The 25,855-nt window shown below is 36.2% G+C and overlaps 1 long non-coding RNA gene across 1 annotated transcript in view; it reads left to right on the top strand.

Moving 5' to 3' along the window:
- The window catches only part of LOC117804428, a 110,368-nt gene extending 89,963 nt beyond the window's left edge, over nt 1-20,405 (top strand). The window contains exon 3 of the long non-coding RNA XR_004628849.1: nt 20,237-20,405. This is a non-coding gene — a long non-coding RNA (uncharacterized LOC117804428). The remainder of the gene's footprint in view (nt 1-20,236) is intronic.
- The last annotated feature ends 5,450 nt before the right edge of the window (nt 20,406-25,855 follow it).

Here is a 25,855-nt window from a genome sequence, read left to right as displayed (position 1 = left end):
TTTCTCATCATTCTGATGAGGAGAGGTTGTGGGGTTGTCCAGAGCCCAAATTATTGACCAGGACCCAGGCTGTGCGACCTTGTTTTATAGGGATCTTAGGGATGTGGGCTTCTTGATTTTTCAGCTTGCCTTCTTGGGGAGGGGCCTGCTGCGCCCATACTCAGGCAACCCTGTCTGGGTAGATTCTCTGTGTCCTCTGCGAGGGGGGACAGGGATGGGTGCTGTGAGCCAGTCTTTCCAGGCTTTTGTTCTCTGGTGGCTTTCCCTGGCGGTCTGCTGTGCCTCTTCTGAGAGTCATAACAGCAGTGGCCGAATCCCAGTCTTTGTCTCAGAACAGAGAGATTGCGGACCGTTCTCCACTGGTGTTCTGGCCAATTTAACTCTGTTTCTGTTGGTGCTACTCAACCCTGCAGCTTCCCTGGATGTGCGCCCCACAGCTGGCATCCCAGCCCTCACTTCCAGGGCCGGCGCGTCTCTGTCCTTTGTGCTTCTAACACCGCCAGCTGCCCCTGTGCGCTCCGGAGCTCCGTTTCAGTGTGGTTCATGTGCACTCCAAGCTCTGGCCCTCAGTCTGGTCACGTGCGCTCCCCGCTCACCGTCACAGTCTGCTCTCTCACAAGTGCCGGTCCACGAGTCTGCCCGCTCCCCGGTGCAGGTAACTACAGCTTCCCGGCACCCAAACGCAGTGGCTCCCTCCCCCTTCCATTTATCTTCTGATATCTGTGCACGGCTTCATGGCTCCCCGCTTCGTACCTCAATACTCATTGCTGGAGATGTTCATTTGTAGAGGTCCAGATGTATCTTCCTGCGTCTCAGTCTGATTCTGTGGATGTTTAGGATGGTCTGGTACCTATCCAGCTTGACTCAGGGGACCAGCTGAAAAAAGGGACCCTCCTCTGCCATCTTAACTCCGTCTCCTAGGGTTGGTTTTTGTTTGTTTTGAGAGAGAGAGCAGGAGCAGGGGGGAGGGGCTGAGGGAGAGGGAGAAGCAGACTCCCCACTGAGCAGGGAGCCAGATGTGGGACTCAATCCCAGGACCCTGAGATCATGACCTGAACTGAAGGCAGATGCTTAACTGACTGAGCCACCAAGGTGCCCTATTAGGGTTTTTATATAAAATATTCTCTAGTTATCAATTCCTGATGGGATGTTTCACAACCTCCTAGCTAAACACAAAGTCAAAACCAGAAAACCTCAAAACATCAAGAAGAACGATTTCTCAACATTTGCTGCAACATGGATGGCACTGGAGGAGATAATGCTAAGAGAAATAAGTCAAGCAGAGAAAGACAATTATCATGTGGTTTCTCTCATCTATGGAACATAAGACTAGGAAGATCGGTAGGAGAAGAAAGGGATAAAGAAAGGGGGCGTAATCAGAAGGGGGAATGAAACATGAGAGACTATGGACTCTGAGAAACAAACTGAGGGCTTCAGAGGGGAGGGGGTGGTTGAATGGGATAGACTGGTGATGGGTGGTAGGGAGGGCACGTATTGCATGGTGCACTGGGTGTTACACAACTAATGAATCATGGAACTTTACATCAAAAACCAGGGATGTACTGTATGGTGACTAACATAAAATAATTAAAAAAATATTTTAAAAAATAAGATAGAGGAATTAGGTTGGAGATCTTTAGATTTCCTTCCAAATCAATTTTTCTGTATTTAATGATCTAATGACATGGAAATTTCTTAGGGCTGCGCTTAACCTCCATTGTGTGCCATTATGATCCTTTGAAAAAATTTCAGCTGATATTTGGTTGACTTGTAAATCAATTTGAATTAGGTCATTTTCTTAAAAACTTTGATATATACATTCTAAAAAAGGCATATGTGTGTAATTTCAGGCATTTTTGTGAAATTTTAAGCTGTGGGTATTATTAGGTATTACATTAACAGCAGGATTTATTCAAATAACTTTCAATAACAAAATGGTATGATGTGTTCAAATTATCTTAATGTTCATGTAAGTATAGGCTTATGGATAAGAAACGTTTTACAGTTTATATGCATGATCCTCTGAATCCAAGCAACCAAAATAGACTTAATACTTGGGGATTTCCTTCTGTACTATAATTTGAATGCATTTAGACATAATATGATTTCTGAGGAAGCTATTATGAAATATAGCATTAAAATTTCACTGGCTTTCTGTTTCCAACCAAGTAGGATCAATCAGTATAGAAATTATTCTTCTGTTTAAAACAACTAAAAAGCTGGATGAAATAGGATATCTATTTTCAGACTTTGGACAGCAGGCAGTGTAAGACTGCTCACTGAAAGAAGGGGAATGAATAAGGTGAGTTCTACACTTACCCTAGCTTTCAGGCTAAAAATTTTTGGGCCTGCAGCAGAAGGATATGGAAGGTGTTACACCTGGAAGTTCACTATACTTTTCACAGCAAGTGCCTTCCTGAGAAGAGATCTGAGTACCACACCTCCATGGCTACCACTGTGCACACCTTAGACACTATAATTCCATTTTTCCATAGATGTTCATGGAGCAGCTCCACATAAGTCTTTCTTCCTGAGGGGGAACTCAGAAGAGAGGGCTTAGTGAACTAACTGCAGACTGTCATTGAGGTTGGTTTTGGGTCCCACACCAGTACTCACTCTCCCCCCTCCACCACTACCCATTCTAAATCCTCCTCATTCTTAGGTTTTATCTGCATGTCTTATTGGCTTACCTGTTGGAGTGAACCAAACTGTCATTCCTGAAGAATCTCAGTCCTTGGAAATTATCCTTTTTCTTAAGGCATGTGTCCATTCCGTTATAATTGGGCAAGGGAGTCCCAAGAGATACCCAAGTGGATCAACTGAGTTTTACACATTCTTTCCCATTTTGTAAAAGCAGCCCTACCTCTTCTTTGTGATCAAGGTAAATTATTCCTTCCAAGATTTTGACTCCCTTTCTCACTTGCTGGTTTCCAAACAAGAGAAGTTTAAAATACCCAAAGGACAGCCACAGCTTATAGTTCAAAAAGACCCTCACTGTGCCTTCTGGCAAGGGTTCACCCTCCTTAGGGATCAGAACCTCTAATTGTACAGAAATCAGAGCTGTGGGATGAGCAGCACAAATTCCCCCAGTGAGTCATTGGGAACAATGTTGAATGGAACTACTTACACTTTCACCCTTTGGTTCCTGGACCCACAGTGTCATTCTTCTAGAGAAACAGCCACACAGAGTTGGCTACAGCTGTAGCTTGTATACTGTATTCTGAAGGGTAGTCTACCATTCTTGAAGCTCTTGCCTCTGTGCTGGAGCTTTAGCTGCAGGTTCAGCTGGACCACTTCAGTGTTTATTACAGCAACTGGTCTGATGTGTCACAAAACCAATGGATCTCATAAATGTGGGCCCTCTTAATTCAACTCTGTCATTGTGAAATTGGTGCTTGGTCAAATGCTTTGTTTTGTGGGATTCTAGGCTTGTGAATTAACCACTCTGTAAACCCATAGATAATGGTACTGGCTCAAGTTCTACAGGCAGAGACAGTGAGTCTATACCTGCAATTTGTGTGTGTGTGTGTGTGTGTGTGTGTGTGTGTGAGAGAGAGAGAGAGAGAGAGAGAGAGAGAGAGAGAGAGAGAGAGAAATAATGGTTTTTTCCAGCATGGGAGAGGCCAAAAAAGAATAAACTTACCACCAAGCAATGAGCTGGCCTACTTGAGGAAAAGTGCCATATATGGGACTCAGTGTTAGTGTTTATTGCTGACAAGTTGGACATTGAGACGAGGCAGTGGCTAAATTGGCTTTATTAAATGGGGTTCATGCTGGTGGTCCAATATGAAACCTATATTTCTACTACTGTGGTAAATCTGTCTGTGTGACCATCATGCCAGTTCTGGGGCAGCCAATGAGAAAGCATGGCTCATATCAACTGGCAAGTTCATTGTTCATTGGTTCTTCCATGACAGGTGCTTTCTAAAATATATTAATATGTGATAGTAAACTCTTGACACTTTGTGCATGTTACCATATGTCCACCCATATGTTTCTGCTTCAGAAGTCTTTGTGTCCAATATTCCAGTGTTTTCCTTCCACGTTCCTGGCCAGCTGGCCAGGCTTCTGGTCACTTTCCAGAAATTTATATATAGTTTTCATCTCTGCCAACTTCTCTTTCCACACAAAGTGGTTGCCAGATGCACCATTTAAAGTCTGTTCATTGGGAATATTTTCCTTATCATTGTCTCTCAAAGCCACTCTTGCATGTGGCTGTAATTCAGTTGCCATTCATTTTTGGCTTACACCTATATACTGACTTGAACTATCTGAAATCCTAGCTCAGCATTTTCCTCCTTTTTTTCAGTTGGACCTGTAGAACACTCCCACCCTCATGCCTATAGATAGGAGCTAAACATGGGCTGCTGGTACAATTCTATGGGGTAAAATGGGGTCTGGGCTATCTACTCATGTATGCTTTTAATAGACTACTGCTTACAGTATCGATATTTATGACTTGGTTCATTTACTCCCCTGCTTTGGTGGAATGCAGCATCCAGAAGCTTTAAGAACAAGTGCAAAGAAGATAAATTTTTGAGAAGTTTCATGTATAATTTGATGCTTTTATTGTCTCCTTGCATTTGATTGATCTTTTGACTAGAATAGCATTCTAAATTAGAAATCATTTTCCTTCAGAATTTGGAGGCATTTGTTTCTTCATTTTAGCTTCCAGTGATCTATGGAGAATTCTGAAACCAAATTCCTGATCCTTTGTACGTGTATTTCCGTGATGATTAGTGATGTTGAGAACCTTTTTATGTTCCTGTTGGCCATTTGTTTGTCTTCTTAGGAAAAATGTCTATTCAGATCCTCTGCCCATTTTGAATTATAGGAACTCTATATATTTTGGATATTAGCCTCTTACCAGGTATATGATTTGCAAATTTTCTCCAATTCTGTAGGTTGCCTTTTCATTTTGTCAGCTGTTTTTTTTTTTTCTTTTCTGTGCAGAAACATTTTAATTTGATATAGTTTCACTTGTTTGTTTTTGATGTCAAATCCAAAAACTCATCTCCAAGACTAATGTCAAAGAGATTTTTCACTGGGGTGCCCCGCTGGCTCAGTTGCTGGAGACTGTGACTCAATCTCACGTTGGGTATAGAGATTACTTTAAAAAAATCTTTAATAAAAAGGGCTTTCCATCTATGCTTTCTTCTGGGAGTTTTATGGTTTGGGTCTTCATGTTTTTTAAGAACAGAAATTTCTTATTTTGGTGAAATTATATTTTCCCATTTTTTATCATTTACGCTTTTTTGTGACCAATATATAAAGTCTTTGCTCTAAAGTGAATTTCTTCTAAAATTTTATAGTTACAGCTTTTACATTATGTCCATGATCCACTTAAGGTAATTTTTGTTTATAATGTAAGGATCAAGGGTTTTTTTTCCCCCACGTATTTATGGTGTTGATCAGTTTGTTGAAATTACCTTAGCCCCACTGACACTTTACATTGGTATTTTTGTCAAAAATCAATTGTCAATAATAGGTATTCCTATTTCTGGACTATATTCTGTTCCCTTGTCGCTATGCCTATATTTTTTTGCCAATATCACACCATCTTGATTATTATATCTTCACAACTTTTCCAAAAAGAGAACTATAAGTCATAGGCAAATTCAATCAATCTTCTAAGAAAGAATATCAATGTTACAGAAATAAAAATTTAAAAAGGAAAAAATACTAACTTGTTTTATGGAACCAGTATAATCCTTTTATTATAACCTAACAAAGGCACTACAAAAAATTACCAGTATTAATTATAAATACAGATGCAAAACATCCTTAACAAAATAGTAGCTAACTGAATTCACCAATTTAATCTTAGTTAACAACTTTGGTTTTGGTTTTTTGTTTTGTTTTGTTTTTTAGCACTTCAAAAAATGCCATTTCATGGTCTTCCAGCTTACATTGTTTCTTATGAGAAATTGGCAAACTTTTTTTGTTTATAAGAAGTGATTCTTTTACTCAGACATTATTTTTTCTGGTTTTTGCTTTATGGTTTTAATCAATTTGATTATGATGTGACTTGAACGCATAGTCACTGTTTATGTAGCTTAGAGTTCATTAAACTTTTGAATCTGTGAGTTTATAGTTTTATCAAATTTAGAAAATTTTGCCCATAATTTTTCAAAACTTTTTTATGCTCCTTTATATCTCTCCTCTTCATTTAGAACTCTCATTAAAAGCATATTATTTGAAAATTATATATCTGATATGGGGTTAACATCCAAAATATATAAAGAGCTTCTATAACTCAACACCAGAAAAACACAATCTGATTAAAAAATGGGCAGAGGACCTGAAAAGACACTCTTCCAGAGAAGAATTACAGGTGGCCCACAGACACATGAAAAGATGCTCAAAATCATTAACAATAAGGAAAATGCAAATCAAAACCACAATGAAATATCACCTTACACTGTCAGAATGACTAGAATCAAAAGACAAAATATTAGTGTTGACAAGGATGTGGAGAAAAAGGAGCCCTTATGCCCTGTTGGTGAGAATATAAGTTGGCAGGGCCACAGTGGAAAACTGTATGGAGGTACCACAAAAAATTAAAAATAGAAATGCCATACAATTTCACTACTGTATATTCACCCAAGAAAATAAAACCACTAATTTGAAAAAGTATATATGCCCCAATATGTATTGACCCATTATTTACAATAGCCAAGATATGGAAACAACCTAAGTGTCCACTGATAGATGAATAGATAAATATGTTGTATATGTGCACACACACACACACACATGCACACACACACACTGGAATATTTCGCAACCATTAAAAGGATGAGATCATGCCATTTGAGACAACATGGATGGACCTAGACAGTATTATGTCACACGAAATAAGTCATACTGAGAAAGACAAATACCATATGATTTCACTCATGTGGAATCTGAAAAAAAAACACAGATGAATAAACAAATAGAATCAGACCTATAAATACAGATGAGAAACTGATGGTTGCAGGAAGGGAGAAATATGGAGGGATGGGCAAAATGGGTTAAGAGGAGTGAGAAATACAGGCTTTCACCTATGGAATGAATACATCACAGGAATAAAAGACACAGCATAGGAAATATTGTCAATGATATTGTAATGGTATTGCATGGTGACAGGTGATGGCTACACTTGTGGAGAACATAGCATAACATATAGAGAAGTTGAATGATTGTTACACACCTGAAACTAATATAACTGTGTCAAATATATTCAAATTCTATTTATTTATTTATTTATTTATTTATTTATTTATTTATTTATTTATTTATTTTTAAGATTTTATTTATTTGTCAGAGAGCAAAAGCAGGGAGAGTGGCATGCAGAGGGAGAAGCAGACTCCTTGCTGAGCAAGGAGCCTGATGCAGGACTTGGTCCCAGGACCCTGGGATCATGACCTGAGCTGAAGGCAGACACAACCATCTGAGCCACTCCCAGGCATCCTTATATTCAAATTCTAAACATTAAGTGTATTAGACTATTTGATTTTATCTCACAAGTCACGGAGGTTTTAATCATTTTTTACCTCTGTGCTTCAGTTAGGATAGTTTTTATTACCATGTGTTCAAGGTCACTGGTCATTTTTTCTGCAGCTTTTCATCTGCTCTTAATCCCATCCAAATGAGTTTTTCATTTCCAACCTTGTATTTTTCACCTCTAAAAATTCCATTTGGGTCTTTAGAAAATAATTTTTATGTTTTCCACTTCTTGTCTCATTATGTTCAGTTTTGCTTTAAATTTTGAGCATATATGTAATACTGATTTTAAAGTCCTTGTCCATTAATTCCATTATGCCTTCATTTTTGTCTTTCTACTGAATAATATTGCTCTGGGTTCTATATCCTGTTTTGCCACCTTTCTCATGTTTTGTAACTTTTTGAAGATATGAATGTTACACTTGTGAATGTTGGTTTTTGTTGTCTTTCTTTAAAGAGTGCTAAAGTTGTTTTGAAAAAAAAGTTAATTTTTTGTTTTTGTAGTTGTTTTAACATAGTATTTACTTTAGGACTAGATTAACCTTATTATACAGGCATGGCCTTTTAGGATTCTGTACTGAATTCCTGTGTGTTCAGTGAGAGGTCTTTCTGATATGGTAGGGATTTTAATGTCTCTCAGCAATGTATGAGACCAAAATACTTTAGATTATAGTTATTCTTCAGTTTTCCTTTGCTTGGTATGGAGTTTAACCCTGAGCAGATTTACATTAAGTCAAAGACTTAATGGGAGTCCTATTAAGATTGCTGGTGTACTTTCTATAAAATTTCCTCCTTTCTGGTACTTTTTTCACAAATTCCAGATGTCTTGCCCTTCCCCTCTCCAATCCCTGTCTCTTAATGAACTCAAACCTCTGTGCTGTAGTTGGGATCCCGTCTGTGTACCAGGGCTTGGAAAGTACCTTTTAGGCATAAAGCCAGGGTAAATAAGGGGCTCGCCTTTTCCATTTTCTTCTTTAATAGATAAGCTTCGCCACCCTTGTTAGCTGATGTTGAAAAACAGTTGTTTTGTTTATTTTTCCCAGTTGTCTAATTGTATATGGTTAGAGAGTGAGTCTAGTCCCAGGTATTCCCTCGTGGCCTTAAGTGAAATTGCTTTTGCACTCAGTTCTGGTCCTAGGGGCATATTTTCAATGTGGAATTTGGTTCAATCATCTAAAAAAGAGGGGCTGGAATTACTTAATATTGCAGATTACTGGGATTTATTTAACATCTGGAGAAGCCATAATGTTGCAATTTTAACAAGTTTATTGCTCAATTCTTGCACACTCAAGTGGAAAACCTGTACCTCCCTAAAATAGGGAATCTTTATCGTATTTCAAAAATTTTTGGGGGGCGCCTGGGTGGCACAGTCGTTAAGCGTCTGCCTTTGGCTCAGGGCATGATCCTGGCGTTCTGGGATCGAGCCCCACATCAGGCTCCTCCACTGGGAGCCTGCTTCTTCCTCTCCCACTCCCCCTGCTTGTGTTCCCTCTCTCTCTCTGGCTGTCTGTCTCTGTCAAATAAATAAATAAAATCTTTAAAAAAAAATTTTTTGGGGGGCGCCTGGGTGGCACAGCGGTTGGGCGTCTGCCTTCGGCTCAGGGCGTGATCCCGGCGTTGTGNTTTTTTTTGGGGGCGCCTGGGTGGCACAGCGGTTGGGCGTCTGCCTTCGGCTCAGGGCGTGATCCCGGCGTTGTGGGATCGGGGCCCACATAGGGCTCCTCTGCTATGAGCCTGCTTCTTCCTCTCCCACTCCCCCTGCTTGTGTTCCCTCTCTCTCTGGCTGTCTCTATCTCTGTCAGATAAGTAAAATCTTTAAAAAAAAATTTTTTTTTTTGGAGAGCTTTTAAATGCATTCATACCTGGGCCCCCCTTAGGAATATAGCAAGTACTTAAAAATATTTTTTGAATGAAATAATGAATATATAAATGATTATATCCCTGAGACTAAGGGAATTTCAATGACTTCGGGATTGACTCTCAACAAATATAGCCAGATTTCATGAGTGAAATTTTGATAGGACAGATTAAATATTTGCTGATATTATTTATATATTTTTTCTATGATAATACATATTAAATGAAGGAAAAACATATATATTTTGGAAATCCTAAACATCTGTCAGTTCTATTGTTTATCTTAGTACCCGAATTGACCCAAATTGCACTTAAATTTTCAGATTCACTTGTTTTCTGTCATAGTATTGCTTTGCTCAAGTGCCCATTTATGTTTTGGTTTACATTCTGCATTTTCATAGAATTGTTACCTAGTTTTTTTCCCCAAATATTAACAATACTTTTTGTTAATAGAGCCCCTGCTATGAAGCCCTAACTCTCAGTGGGTGTCACCTTTATTTGTATTCCAGTTATAAGCAAGTGATTTAGTGCTGGATTGTGTGTTATGTTGTACTTTTTTTTTTTTTACATAATTTATAAGGCTTTTGTTCATCCCAAACAGTAGGCTCTTTGAAAGTGGGAATCATGGTTTCTTCTTACTCTACATAGCCCCCAACCTGGAGGAGTGCTCAGCAGCGCAGCTCAAGGAAAACTTGTCACATAACTGGCCGTTTCTTAAAAGTGCAACTGGACATCTATAAGGCATTTTCTGGATGTCTTTTTAGGAGTATTTTTTTTCTGGAATATCTGAGATATGAGAAAGGCTATTTCTCCAGCTTCAGTATAAGCCCACTTATTACTGTAGAGGATAAAAGTTTTGTTTTGTATAGTTATAAGCATGAGTATTATGTGATAATACTATGTCAAAGTAACATTTTGGTAGAAATTTATTTTACATTAATTACATTAATGTAAAAATTGTGTCATGTTCTCAGAAACATACTTGAGATAATCATCCTAAGCTTCAAAAATATCCACTTTATTTAAAAATGACAGTGTTAATATATTTGGTTGCACGCTAGTGTTTCCCTTGGGCCGAAAACATGTTGAACATTTTAAAACATTTTGGCTTTCTAACCTGTAAACAAATGAAAATGCTTAATTCCCTAGGGAGACATTTTATTTCTGAAGTTTCATGAACTACTCTTGTTTTCTCCTCAGGGCCCACAGCACTTAAGTGGCTAGTGCCATATAATCTATAATGTGGGGTAACTATGAGATAAGGAGATTCAAAGTGATTATTTGCTCATTCATCTCTCTTTTCTCTCTCTCTCTCTCTCTCTCACACACACACACACACACACACACACATGAAGTTTCAACATTTTTTTGACATTGAAAGTATATATATGGACCTTGCTTTTTGGGAGCTTACAATTTTTAAGAGATCTCTTATTAAGAGATGAAACGAATAAGATCAAAACTAGAGATTTAAATCACATGCAACTAGTGCAAAAATTCCATAGTCATACAGAGGCAGGGAAAATGTTTCTAGCTTTACTTATCAGTGAAGATTTAATGGAAGAATTGGCTGGCTCTTGGGAAGCAGTTAGAAGTGAAGAGAGAGGGGTGCCTGGGTGGCTCAGTCATTAAGCGTCTGCCTTCAGCTCAGGGCCTGATCCAAGGGTCCTGGGATCGAGCCCTGCATTGGGTTCCCTGCTCCGCTGGGAGCCTACTTCTTCCTTTCCCACTCCCCCTGCTTGTGTTCCCTCTCTCGGTGGCTGCCTCTCTCTCTGTCAAATAAATAAATAAAATCTTAAAAAAAAAAAAAAGAAGTGAAGAGAGAAATTCCTTCCAGAGGCTGCACTACAGCAGTGAAGTCAAGGCATGGTACAGGAGGTACTCTAACAATATTTAACCGGCGATAGATTGAAACCCATCTTCGTAAAAGTGGTTGCAAACATAACTGTTATGTAAAAGAAGGAGAGAGCATCAGCAGAAACAGAAATGTTGAACTGGGTTAGAATCCACAATCAGAATTAGAATTTGCAAGTTAATGATTATAGCTGTTGACAGAGGAGGTGGACTTACTAGCAGCAGATTTAAGACTCAGATTCAGATGTATTCAGATATTTTCAGCAGATTCAGACTCAGATTCTTAAGTATCTGGGAGTGTGGTTGTGTCATCAACAAAAAGAAAGGAAAGACTTATACTGGAACAGAAGAGGAGTCCAAGCATACCAAATTCTTGCAGGGAGAACATCTCAGACAGGAGTAAAGTAAAAGTGGGGTTCTGAAATGAAGAGGAGGAAATGGGATTAGGTTTCGATCAGATGATTTCAGTCTTATGAGTAAGATTGTGGCAAAGTAAACTGAGAGTGGTTGGAGATAAAAAGGTTTAACCCTGTATCAGTAGTACTGATTTTTCTTTTGGCCTCAGGCATCAATATGGCTTGGTTTGGCATTTTTACTGATCTTGTCTTTAAGTGTTCATAATTCTGTTCAGCATGGGATTTTCAGCATTAATTTTGATGTTTTTAAAAATCATGCATTAGAATACTACTTATCATAATCACTGAGTTCTTTGACGCCTCATCAAATTTTGCATCTAAGGCACCTGCCTTTACCCTAGTCCCAGCCTGGATAAAAAGCATGATCTCAGCACTGGAATGGATAGCAATTCATGCAAATTAAATTAGCATATTATATGAGCACATGTTTCAAATGAACTTCAGGTAGAACAGGGTTTTTAAAAATTGTGCTAAAATTTTTCACAGAGCTAGAACAAACAATCCTAAAATTTGTATGGAACTACAAAAGACCCTGAATAGCCAAAACAATCCCGAAAAATAAAAGTAAAGCTGGAGGCATCACAATTCTGGACTTAGTTATATTACAAGGCTGTAGTAATTAAGACAGTATAGTACAGCACAAAAACAGACACATAGATCAATGGGAACAGAATAGAAAACCCAGAAATGAACCCATAACTGTAAGATCAACTAATCTTTGACAAAACAGGAAAGCATATCCAATGGAAAAAGTCTCTTCAGCAAATGGTGTTGGGAAAACTGGACAGCAACATGCAAAAGAATGAAACTATACCACTTTCTGACACCATACACAAAAATAAACTCAAAATGAGTGAAATACCTAAATGTGAGACAGGAAACCATAAGAATCCGAGAGAAGAACACAGGCAGTAACCTCTTTGACATTGACCATAGCAACTTCTTTCTAGATATGTCTCCTGAGGCAAAGGAAACAAAAGCAAAAATAAACTCTTGGGACTTCATCAATATAAAAACTTCTATACAGCAGTGAAGCAACGAACAAAACTAAAAGGCAACCGATATAATGGGAGAAGATGACATATTTGATAAAGGGTTAGTATCTAAAATCTATAAAGTACTTATCAAACTCAACACCCAGGAAAACCAAATAATTCAGTTAGGAAATGGGCAGAAGACATGAATAGGCATTTCTCCAAAGAAGACATACAGATGGCTAAAAGACACATGAAAAAATGTTCAACATATCAGGGAAATACAAATCAAAACTGATGAGATATCACCTCACACCTGTTAGAATGGCTAAAATTAACACAGGAAGCAATAGGTATTGGTGAGAATGCAGAGAAAGGGGAAACTTACATTGTTGGTGGGAATGCAAACTGGTATAGCCACTCTGTACTGAAGGGAAATGTGTACCCTGATGTTTACAGCAGCATTATCAAAACTAGTCTACTTATGGAAAGAGCCCAACTGTCCATTGATTGAAGAATGGATAAAGAAGACACACACACACACACACACACACACACACACACACAGAGGAATATTACTCAGCGATCAAAAAGAATGAAATCTTGCCATTTGCAATGATGTGGATGGAGCTAGAGAATAGTATGCTAAGTGAAATAAGAGAAAGACAAATACCATATGATTTCACTCATATGTGGACTTTAGGAAACAAAATAGATGCATATGAGGGGAAAAAGGAGAGTTAAACCAGAAAACAGACTCTCAACTATAGGGAGCAAACTGAGGGTTACTAGAGGGGAGGTGGACAGGGGATGAGTTAAATGGTGATGGGCATTAAGGAGGGCACTTGTAATGAGCCCTGGGTGTTGTACGTGTAAGTGGTGGATCACTAAACTCCACACCTGAAACTAATATTATACTGTAAGTTAACTAACTGGAATTTAACTTGACAAAATTGTGCTAAAAATACATATAACATAAAATTTACCATCTTAAACGTTTTTAAGCGTCCAGTTCAGAGGTGTTGAACTGTATATTCACATTGTTATGTAACATCTCCAGTCCTTTTCTCATCTTGTAAAACTGAACTCTATACCATTTAATAAACTCCCTGTTTCTTCCTCCCCCTAGCCCCTGGTACCTGTCCTTCTACTTTTTGTTTCTATGAATTTGATTACTTCAGACACCTCATATAAGTGGAAGCATAGAATGTGTCCTTTTGTGACTTATTTCACTTAGCATAATGTCCTCAAGTTTCATTTGTGTAACATGTGACAGGATTTCCTTTCCTTTTAAGACTGAAGAACATTCCATTGTATTGTTCACCTTTGATGGATATTTGGGTTGCTTCTACTTTGCTGTTGTGGATAATGCCATTATGAACATGGTGTGCAAATATCTCTTCAAGACCCTGCTTTCAATTCTTTTGGATATATATTTAGAAATGGTATTGTTGGATATCTTACATTAATTCTATTATTAATTTTTAAGGAACAGCTCTACTATTTAAGTGGCATAATGGGTTTTGCCCTTTTACAATCCCACCAAGAGTACACAGGGGTTCCATTTTTTTCTGTATCTTCAGCAGCACTAATATATTCCTCCGAATGGGTGTGAGGTGATTTTGGTATGCATTTCTCTAATGATTTGTGATGCTGAGCATCTTTTCCTATGCTTGTTGGTCATTTGTGTAATATCTTTGGAAAAATGTCTATACAGGTTTTCAGCCCAGTTTTTAATCAGGTTATTTGCTTTTTTGTAGTTGAGTTGTAGGAGTTCTTTGTACATTCTGGATATTAACCCTTTATCAGATACATAATTTGCAAATATTTTCTCCCACTCCATAGGTTGGTTGCCTTTTCATTCCATTGATTGTGTCCTTTGCACAGAAACATTTTAGTATAACATATTCCCATATCTCTATTTTTGTTTTTATTTCCTGTGCTTTTGGCATCGTACCCAAGAAATCATTGCCACATCCAATGTCATGAACCTTTCCTTCATGTTTTATTCTAGAATTTTGTAGTTTATGGGTCTTTCATTTATATTATTAACCCATTTTGATGGGTTACATTTTGATAGTAACTTTAATATATGGTTTGAGTCCAACTTTGTTTCGATTATTTTTCGATGTGGATATTCAGTTTTCCCAGCATCCTTTGTAGAAAGGACTGTTCTTTTCCCATTAAGTAGTCTTGGCACATTTTGTCAAAAACTAAGTGACTATATACATGAGGGTTTTTTTTCTGAGCTCTCTATTCTTTTCCATTGGTCCATATGTTTGTCTTCACACTAGAACCTCACTTTTTTAATGACTGTGGCTTCGTATTATTTTTTGGAATCAGGAAGTGTGAAACCTCCAACTTTGTTCTTCTTAATACTTGTTTCCTTCCCTTGAAATTCCATATGAATTTTAGAATAGATTTTTCTATTCAAAAAATTTGATAGGGATTGCATTTATTCTGTAGATCACTTTGGTTGGTATGGACATCTTTTTTTCTTTATTTAAAATCAATTAATTAACATGTAGTGAATTACTAGTTTCAGAGGTAGAGTTTAGTGATTCATCAGTTGCATATACCACACAGTGCTCATTACATCAAGTGCCCTCTTTAATGCCCATCACCTGGTTACTCCACCCAACCTCCAGCAACCCTCAGTTTGTTCCCTATAGTTAAGAGTCTCTTATGATTTGTCTCTCTCTGTTTTTATCTTATTTTTCCTTCCCTTCCCCTATGTTCATCTGTTTTGTTTCTTAAATTCCACATATGAATGAAATCATATGATATTTGTCTTTCTCTGACTGACTTATTTCACTTAGCATAATAGTCTCTAGTTCCATCCATGTCATTGCAAATGACAAGATTCCATTTTTTGATGGCTGAGTAATATTCTATTGTATATCTATACCACATCTTCTTTATCCATTTGTCTGTCAGTGGACATCTGGGCTCTTTCCATAGTTTGGCTATTGTGGACATCGGTGCTATAAACATTGAGGTGCATGTGCCCCTTCAAATTACTATGTTTGTATCCATTGGGTAAATACCTAGTAGTGCAGTTGCTGGGTTGTAGAGTAGCTCTATTTCTAAATTTTCAAGGAAACTTCCATCCTGTTTTCCAGAGTGGCTGTACCAGTTTGCATTCCCATCAACAGTATAAGAGGGTTCCCCTTTCTCCACATCCTTGCCAACATCTGTTGTATCCTGAGTTGTTAATTTTAGCCATTCTGACTGGTGTGAGGTGGTATGGACATCTTAACAATATTATGTTTTCCAATCCATAAACACAGGATGTCTTTCCATTAATTTGTCTCTTTTTAAACTTCTTTTATCACTGTCTTATGGTTTTCAGTGTATCAGGCTTTCACCTTCTTGGTTAGATTTATCTGTAAATATTTTATGCTTTTTAATGCACATTTTCTTAATATTTTTTTGGATTATTGATTTTTAGTGTATAGAAACTCAATTGCATTTTGTGTGTTGTTTTTATATCCTGCAACTTTACTGAATTCATTTATTAGTGTACAGAAAGTACACTACGAAGTGCTACAAAGTTAATATTTAATAGCAGTTGTTTGTTAATTTGCTTTGTTTTTTAAAGATTTTATTTGAGAGAAAGAGTATGCAAGGGAGCATGGTGGGGAGCGGCAGAGGGAGAGGGAGAGAGAGAATTTCAAGCAGACTCTGCCCTGAGCCCAGAGCCCGATATGGCACTCTATCCCACAACCCTGAGATATGACCTGAGCCAAAATCAAGAGTCAGATGCTTAACCAACTGAACCACCCAGGCACCTCCATTTGTTTTTTCCTTTTAAAATTCTACATATGAGCGAAATCATATGATGTTTGTATTTCTCAGTCTGACTTATTTCACTTAATATAATACCCTTTAGATCTATCCATGTTGTCACAAATTGCATGCTCTCATCCCTTTTTATGGCTGCATAATATTCCATTGTGTTTGTGTATATACATATATGTGTGTATGCATGTATCTATATAGATATATGCCCACATCTTTGCCCATTCATCTATCAATAGACACTTAGATTGCTTCCGTATCTTGGCTATTGTAAATGATGCTGTAATAAATATAGGGCTGTATATATCTTTTCAAATTAGTGTTTTTGTTTTCTTTAGGTAAATACCCGGTAATGGAATCAATGGATCATATGGCATTTCTATTTTTAATTTTTTGAGGAACCGCTATGTTGTTTTCCATAGTGGCTGCATCAATTTTTATTCTCATCAAGTGCATAAGGGCTCTTTTTCCTCCACATTCTTTCCAACACTAATTTTTTATATTTTGAGTCTAGCCATTCTGACAGGTGTAAGGTAGTATTTCATTGTGGTTTTGATTTTCATTTTCCTTATGATTAGTGATGTTGAGCATCTTTTCCTATGTCAGTTGACCACTTATATATCTTCTCTGAAAAACTGTCTATTCGGGTCTTCTGCCTGTTTTTAAAATTGGATTGTTTTCATTTTTGGTGTTGAGTTGTATAAGTTCTTTATATATTTTGGATGTGAATCTCTTATTGGATATATCATGTGTAAATATCTTCTCCCATTCACCAGGTTGCCTTTTTATTTTGTTCATGATTTGCTGTACAAAATCTTTTATTTTCATGTAGTTCCAATAGTTTATTTTTGCTTTTATTTCACTTGTTTTAGGAGACCTACCTAGAAAAATGTTGCTATGGTTGATGTCAAAGAAATTATTGCCTGTGTTCTCTTCTAGGAGTTTTATAGTTTCAGGTCTCACATTTAAGTCTCAAATCCATTCTGAGTTTATTTTTGTATATGGTGTTAGAAAGTGGTTCGGTTTCATTCTTATACATGTAGCTTTCCAGTTTTCCTAGCACCATTTATTAAAGAGACTGTCTTCTGCATTTTATTTCTTTACCTCCTTTGTCATACATTAATTCACCATATAATTATGGGTGTATTTCTGGGCTCTCTATTTTGTTCTATTGATCTATGAGTACATTTTTATGCCAGTACAATAGTGTTTTTATTACTACTGCTTTGTGGTATATCTTGAAATCTGGGATTGTGTTACCTTCAGCTTTGTTCTTTCTCAAGATTGTGTTTGCTATTTGGGGTCTTTTGTGGTTCCATATAAATTTTAGCATTATTTGTTGTAGTTCTGTGAAAAATGTTATTAGTATTTTGATAGGGATTGCATTGAAACTGTAGGTGATCTTTGAGTAATATGGAATTTTAACAATATTCTAATCCAAGAGCATGGAATATCTTTCCATTTGTTTGTGTCATCTTCAATTTCTTTCATTATTGTTTTATAGTTTTCAGAGTATAGGATATCAGCACTTAGTTAAGTTTATTCCTAGATATTTTATTATTTTTGGTGCAATTATAAATAGAATTGTTTTCTTAATTTCTCCTTTTGCTACTTTGCTATTAGTGTACAGAAATGCTACTGATTTCTGTGTACTAATTTTATATTCTGCAATTTTACCAAATTCATTTATTACTTCTTGCTGTTGTTGGTGGAGTCTTTTGGATTTTCTATGAATAGTATCTTGTCATCTACAATAGGACAGTATTCTTCTTTGTTAACAATATGGATGCCTCTTATTTCTTTTTCTTGTCTGATAGCTGTACTTAGGATGTGTAGTACTATGTTGAATAAACGTGGTTAGAGTGGACATCTTTGTCTTGTTCTTGATTTTAGAGGATAAACTCTCATTTTTTCAACATTAAGGTGTTAGCCCTGGGTTTTTCATATATATATATATATATATATATATATATATATGAAACACACAGGGCTAACACCTTTGTGTTGAAAAAATGAGNTATATAGATAGATATAGATACCTATATCTATATCTATATATATATCTTCTTTATTATGTTCAGGTATGTTCACTTTACTGAGAGTTTTTTTTTATCACGAATGGATGTTGAATTTTGTCAAATGATTTTTCTTCATCTGTTGAGGTCATATATTTTTTATCCATTTTGTTGATGTGGGATATCATATTGATTTGTGAATATTGAACCATCCTTGCACTTCTGGAATAAATCCCACTTGATTATGATGCCTGATACTTTTAATGTATTGTCGTATGCAGTTTGCTAATATTTTGTTGAGGATTTTTGCATCTACATTCATCAGAAATATTGGCCTATGGTTTTCTTTTGGGGTGTGGTGTCTTTGTCTGGTTTTGGTATCAGGGCAATCCTGGACTTGTAGAAGGTATTTGGAAGCTTTCCTTCCTCTCCTGTTTTTTTTTTCTTGAACAGTTTGAGAAAAATAGATATTAATTCTTCTTGAAATGTTTGGTAGATTTCACATGTGAATCCATCTGGTCCTGGACTTTTGTAGTTTGGTAGTTTTTTGATTATCATTTCAATTTCATTACTTTTAATCAGTCTATTCAGATTTTCTATTTCTTCCTAATCCAATTTTGGAAGATTGTATGTTTCAGGGAATTTATCCATTTCTCCTAGGATGTCCAGTTTGTTGACATACAATTTTTCACAGCATTCTCTTATAATCCTTTGTATTTTTATGACATCAGTTGTTACTTCTCTCTCATTTCTGATTTTATTTGGGTCCTTTCTCTTTTTTCTTTATGAGTGTGGTTTATCAATTTTGTTTATCTTTTCAGATAAAGGCATATTTTATTTTGGATATCAAAGTAATTTTTAAGAGGTTCTTTCCTGTAATGACTATGAGTACAAATTTATATGTGAGTGTGAAATATAATATTAAGAAAGCAGCTATCTGCAAATTAGTGTTTCAAATGAAAAATTGAAGGTTTCTAATCTTTAATAGCCAAAACCTATAATGTTAGGTTTTATTTATTTTCAGACTGGTTAGAAAAAAACTGAGATTTTATTTCTTTGCTATTATATAGGTTTTCAAATGGTCAGTTAATATTCACATTCATTTGGGTAATCAACTTGTTCTAAGTATAAAAGTAAAAGGCAAACAGAAACAGCTCATGTGGCAATTGCTTTGTGATATTACTATGGACAAAAGACTATTAGTTTATCACTGTCATAATTTGGAGTTATTTAGCTTGTAAAATATTGATTACTTCTGTATGGCAGCTGAGTGGTAACGTATAATAAAATCCTGAAATACTGCAATGCTTATTCATATTCCACTATTTCTGGTTTAAGTAATAAAAATTATGGCTTAGTGATTCTGCCTGAAATATTAACATAAACACTCTTCTCCCCAGTTCCATTCTTCTCTCCCTGGCACCCATGACAGCTGTATTGCTTTTATCATTGGTGATTTTAAGAATGTGCTGGGGAGAGGAGCAGGGCGATAAAGGAGAAAATTTTCTCTGTTCAGCCCAAGCAGATGTCTGGAGTCCATGCCCAGTGAACTTATACTCAGAGTAGGGAAATATCTCATCAAGAGGATAATTTTGTATTAGAAGTTAAATGTAGAGGAAAAAGCCATCTGCATGCTCTTTTTTGCCGTGGAAGAATAGCATCTGCTTTATTGATGTTTAGACATTTCAGTGGTGGCCACCTCCATTACCAGATCTTTTTAGAGATGGCTTTCTTTCCCATTTTCTCATTGAGCTGCTTGTTGTGATATTGAGAGTGGGCTTTACTGGTCACCAGGTCTCCATTGTGTCTTATGAATGTCTTGTGTCTTCAGACACAGTGGCACAGTGGAATCCTCTTGCTGCACAACAGCTTGCTTAGAACTGTGAAACCTAATCCCTCAAGAAGATTTCCTTCCTGCTCCCACGTTTCTCCCGACTGGAGATCGCCCCAAACGTCACTGGAATCCTGAACTGCAGCTACAGCTACATTGAAGTATCTGAAGCCTTAGGTACTTTCTGATGATCAATAACTCTGCCATGTTTTTCTCACACATTGTTTTCTTGGATGTGTTTACATTCCAGGTCTTTAAGCTATGTGTTTATGGTACATGTTTTCTTTATGGCACATTTTTTCTGCACTAGTTTACTTAAGTGAACTTACTCAAGTATTTTGTTTTGCTATTCCCTTCTGCTATTCCCCATTACTTCTGATACTTGTGAGATGGCTCAGCTGAATTTCTAATACTTTGATATGCTTCTTAAGTTGGTGTCTTTCTTTTTCTAACACTTCTAAGGCAGCTGCTATTTTCTGGAATTTAGTGCTTTCTTTTTTCTTTTCTTGGATGTCTAATGTTTCTCTTGTAAAATCTCTCATAGTGAGTGACATAAATCAACATGTTCCCCAATTCATGAACATGTTCTGCTATAGATGGCTATTTGTGTCTTTTTTTCAGTTTAGAGCTATTAATGGTGCTATGAGTATTCTTGAATATTTTGTACACATTTGTATTGGTTATATACTGGGAGTGGAGCTACTGGGTCAAAGAATATGCAGGTGTTTTACCTTTTGTAGATATAGGTAAAATGCTTAACAATTTTGTTTCATAAATTTTGTTTCACTTCTTCCTATCCATGTGTGAAAGTTACAGCAGGGACTGGAGGGTTTTGAACAGAGGAGTGTCATGATCTGCTTTCAAAGCTTCAATCTGGCTCCTCTGCTAAGGATGAATTATGTGGGTGTAAAGGTGGAAGGAGAAAAAGCACTTAGGAGCAACTGTAGTCATCCAGATTTTGACCAGAATGGCAGCAGTGGAGATGAAGAGGAGTGGTTAAATTCTAGACACATTTTGAATGCACAGTCAATAGGCCTTGCTGAGAGATTGGAATAGGGTATGAAAAAAAGAGCTGAGGCTGTATCTAATGATTTTGTCTGATCAACTAGCAATGATGAAGACTGAGGGTGACATTATCGGCATTGATGTGATGAGATATTCTGTTTAGGAGATGTTAAAAGTGAGGTGCCTGTTTGATACCTAAGGGAAATATAAGTAGTCTACTTGATATAAATCTAGAGTTCAAGGAAGCGATCCAAGCTAGAGACATAAATTCTACTTACAATGACTGTATTATTAAAATTTTATCTAATAATACCTTGAGAATGTTATGCTGATATTCTTTTCCTTTCACAGTTCTGCTTGATGTTTTATAACCTCTTGTTATGACTTCCTCAGTCTCTGAAGGATGTCTTCCCCAAGAACTGGTACTATGGGCTCTATTTGTGACTGTAAGAAGGCAATTTTCATTGTGTTTGTGATTCTGACAGATGCTCTCAGATTTTGCTTCTTATCCTCTGTTAGATTTATTTAGGCCTCCAATTAGTTACTGGTCTAGTAAAAGAAGAAATAGTCTCCTTTACTAAAAGCTTAATTAAGACCAGTTTCTCCTAGTGCATTTCCTCTTCCCTATTATATTTGCCTATCAAGTCTATCCTGGCATCCCACAACCTCGTTGCCATCATCTAATCTGTTCTTGAGAAGCCTGAGAAGCAGCAGGAAGGGCATGGATATTGAGGGGGCCACAGGAAGAAGGCCATTTAAGGAGAAGAATGCTTATGATACAGCAAATGAAATAAGGCTGGCAATATCCACTGGCTGTAGTGGAAGAGTGGGTAGGGTCCCCAAGACTTTGTCAGGTACCAGGTCAGTGTGATGAAAGACAGAAGTATGAGGTTGAGTGTGACTAGGGAGGAGAAAAAAGACCTCCCTTTGAAAAGGATTAAGAGGTACAAACTTCCAGTTATAAAATAAGTCATGGAGATGAAAATAAAAAAAACAAACAATAACAACAAAAAACCAACCCATTCCCCCACAAAAAACGTTAAGAAGCAGTGACACAAAAGAGAAAGGAATACTGTATCTAGAAAGAGGGTTTTTTTTTAATTCCACAATATTTTAGTTGATGAAGTTCAAATGATAGTTCAAGTAATAATAATTAACTTTTTAAAATCTTTTTAAATACAAGTCTACTAATGAGGAGACTGGAATTCTGTTTTGGAGAATAGATTTTGCTTAATTGGGATTCATGCTTAGTGTTCCACATCATCAAAATCGATTCCAAACATTCACCCGTAGTGCTGAATTGCAATGAGATTTTACATGTTTTGTTTTTGAAGATGTCTTTCATTATTGAAGTTCTGGTTATCAATTATTTCTTTCATGAATCATGCCTTTGCTAGTTATCTAAAAAGTCATCACTGTACCTAAGTTTGTCTAGATTTTCTTCTAGAAGTTTTATGGTTTTGTGTATTAACATTCAGCTCTATGATCCATTTTGAATTAATTTTTGTGAGGGCTATAAGGTCTTTGTTTATATATATTTGCATGTAGATATCCAGTTAAACATCATTTGTTGAAAAGACTGTCTCTTCATTATAATATCTTTGCTCTTTTGTCCAAGATGAATGGACTAATGTGGTTCTATTTCTGGGCTCTCTGTTCTGTTCTACTGATCGATTTGTCTATTCTTTCAACAATACCACACTTTTCATTACTTTAGCTTTATAGTAAATCTTGAAGTTAGGTAGTGTCAGTCCTCCAACTTTGTTCTTTTTCAATATTATTTTAAACACAGGAAACGGCTAGAGCATTTCTGTATGAGGAAAACCTATCATTATACCAGGTAAGGTTGCATAGAGAGGAAAAACTTTATTTAAAACCTCTGAAGTCTTTTTGTCAAAAGAAAATAAGCACCATTTTACATTTTCAGTAGTATCTGTCATCACTAATATTAGATCTAGTTATTTTAGAATTAAAGAGTTAATATTTTTAGTATTAATTCCAAGAAATTTTATAAAGGGAATATTTAATATATGTTAATTTATGCAATCTCTTTAAGTGCTTTATACCAAATATCAAATTTATTGGGAAATAAAACTAAAAATTATCAAAAATAAATTTCATTCCTGGTCATATTCTCATTATAATTCAGAACCTTGTTGCTCTTTTCTTGTTATTACCAAAAGTAAATTCAGTGATCAAATTATTCATGACTTGATGTATTATATAGGGCAAGAAATAACAAAGAGGCAATCCAGCAACAATTTCCTCCTCCATTTCGAGGAGGGGTTGGAGAGAATGCAAAAAACAACCGTTAGGTTATAGAAATATAGAGTCTATAGTTTTGTCCTTTTGTTCCTGCATCAGGCAGTGTTGTCAGTGAAAAGGGGTAATCTCATGTCAGGAAGAATAAGAATCATTTAAAAAAATAATATATGATAAAAGAAACCTTATATAGGATATACAAAACAGGTATAAATATGCAGTACATTATTTGATTTGGATATTAAATTTCATTGGTATATAGAGTGGGAATTTTTATAACAGTAATGTATATCTGTTAAAAATTGAGGTTTCAGGAAATTCAAGTTGCGTAATTCTGCTTATGAGGCATTCTGCTTCATCCAACCATAAGCCTGCACACACATACACACTATATGATAATTAATAAATCTCTGTGAAATTGACTAAATTGAAGTTTTTATAAGTATTGTCAGAGGCATAAGAGCTGGGATAGCAAATTATGATTAATAACAAAATTATAAGCTAATTCAGTGACATACCACCTTTGGAGGCAAAAGAATCATTAATAATCTCCTTTTATCTCTTCTTCTCCCCAAAGACATTTTAAAATAACAGTAATATTAAGCAATAATTAGCATTTATTTGCTAAGGAAATTTAATCTTTTATTTAAAAAGTAAAAGCAAAAATTCAAGTAATATACTTTTGGCTATTCTTAATAGTAATATGAGTTAAAATGCTTTGCATCGAAGCCAGGAAATTTGCTAGTTTCAACTGAGGTTAGTATGTCCTGGTACAGTTGGGTCCTTGGGTTGCTCAGTCGGTTAGGCATCTGACTCTTGATTTCAGCTCAGGTGGTAATCTCAGGGTTGAGAGATTGAGCCCTGTGTCTGCTTTGGGCATGGAACCTGCTTGAGATTCTCTCTCCATTTCCCTCTGCCCCTCCCCATGCTCGTGCTCCCTCTAAATAAATTTTAAATCCTTAAAATCTTTAAAAAAAATAAAATAACGTCCTGGTACAGCTATCTGAACCATGGTTGCTGAAAGGGTTATTAATGAGTTCCAAATCCAGGCAAGTTGCTAATATCACATGAAAATACAAAAAAATCAACATACCTGTGTGAAGAGATATGAGCAAGCTCATGAACTTTCAGTGTGTGATTACCGCGAGTCAAGCCCTGTGCTGTATGTTATTATATGGCACCTATGTTATCTCATCTAATTCTTACAGATTATGCTTAGCATTAGCATATTTTACCCTCATTTTATAGATGAGTAAACTGAGGTTCTGATAATTTAACTATCAGTGTCATTTACTAGATAATTGAACCTAACTCTTGATTTAAAACCTAGTAAATATACTTTTCATGTCACTGTGGCTAATTTAAGAATGTTAATTATTTTGTGGGAAATAATCCCTGCTTACCTTTGCACCCGAAGTCAATGGAAAAATTAATAGAGAGTTCATCATTTTCTTTTTGAGCCTTTTGTACCTGTAATATGGAAATTAAATTTCTAAAAATGGATTAGGGGTTTTCTGGAAAGCAGAAAACTTTAGAGCATTTTTTACTCAAGTTAAAAATGTTGGCTTCATGCAGCTTTAGAAAAGGATTTATTTGCTTGGGCCTGAAATACACTTGGGTTTTCCACTTTGCTTTATTTCTCCTGAAGGAGGGTAATGTTATGTTGCTGCAAAATGAACAGTTTTGCTCCTGCAAGTAGAAGTTTTAAAAATTTAGAAGACAGATATTTTTCTACTGAACTGCCATAGGAAAATGGATGAGAAGATATTTCCTGTGATGGGAAGTCAAAGGCCGTTCTGTAGAGAAAATACCTTTAAAGATACTATACAGTTAAGAGATTTATTTTAAAGTGAATTTAGAGTTAAGAGGAAAAATAGGTATGACATTTACTACATGCGTTAAATTAAAGAATTAGAACTTCTTATGGTCAGTTTAAATCAGTCTCAATTCTAGTGGATGCTCATGATATGTATTTCTTCTCTTCTATTTTCCCTTAAGTATCTCCAAAATAGCAATTACTGGGATATATTTGATAGACAATAAGCTGAGAAGAAAGTTTTGGAAACTAAAGGAATTATTAGAGTTAATAAAACTTAAAAATCTCTTCTTAAATGATTTCCTGGCCAGTTAAAACTAGGGTGTAAACATACTGACAGTATTACTATATCTGGATAAAAGATAAGAAAAAGGTGTGGCGAGTGATAAAAGCTTTAGAAAATTCAGGAACAGGGAGAACCAGATAGTCGTGATTGATTCAGAAGGAGGGGTGTCAGCTGCTTTATCAACTCACCTTGTGATAATGTGGCTTCCCACATAGTAGGTGTCCGCTATCAGAACTGTTCTATCTGTCTG

The sequence above is a fragment of the Ailuropoda melanoleuca genome, chromosome 11, assembly GCF_002007445.2.
Source record: "Ailuropoda melanoleuca isolate Jingjing chromosome 11, ASM200744v2, whole genome shotgun sequence".
NCBI lineage: Eukaryota > Metazoa > Chordata > Mammalia > Carnivora > Ursidae > Ailuropoda > Ailuropoda melanoleuca.
Note: the sequence above shows the minus strand (reverse complement) of the source record. Positions and strands in the feature narration are given on the sequence as shown.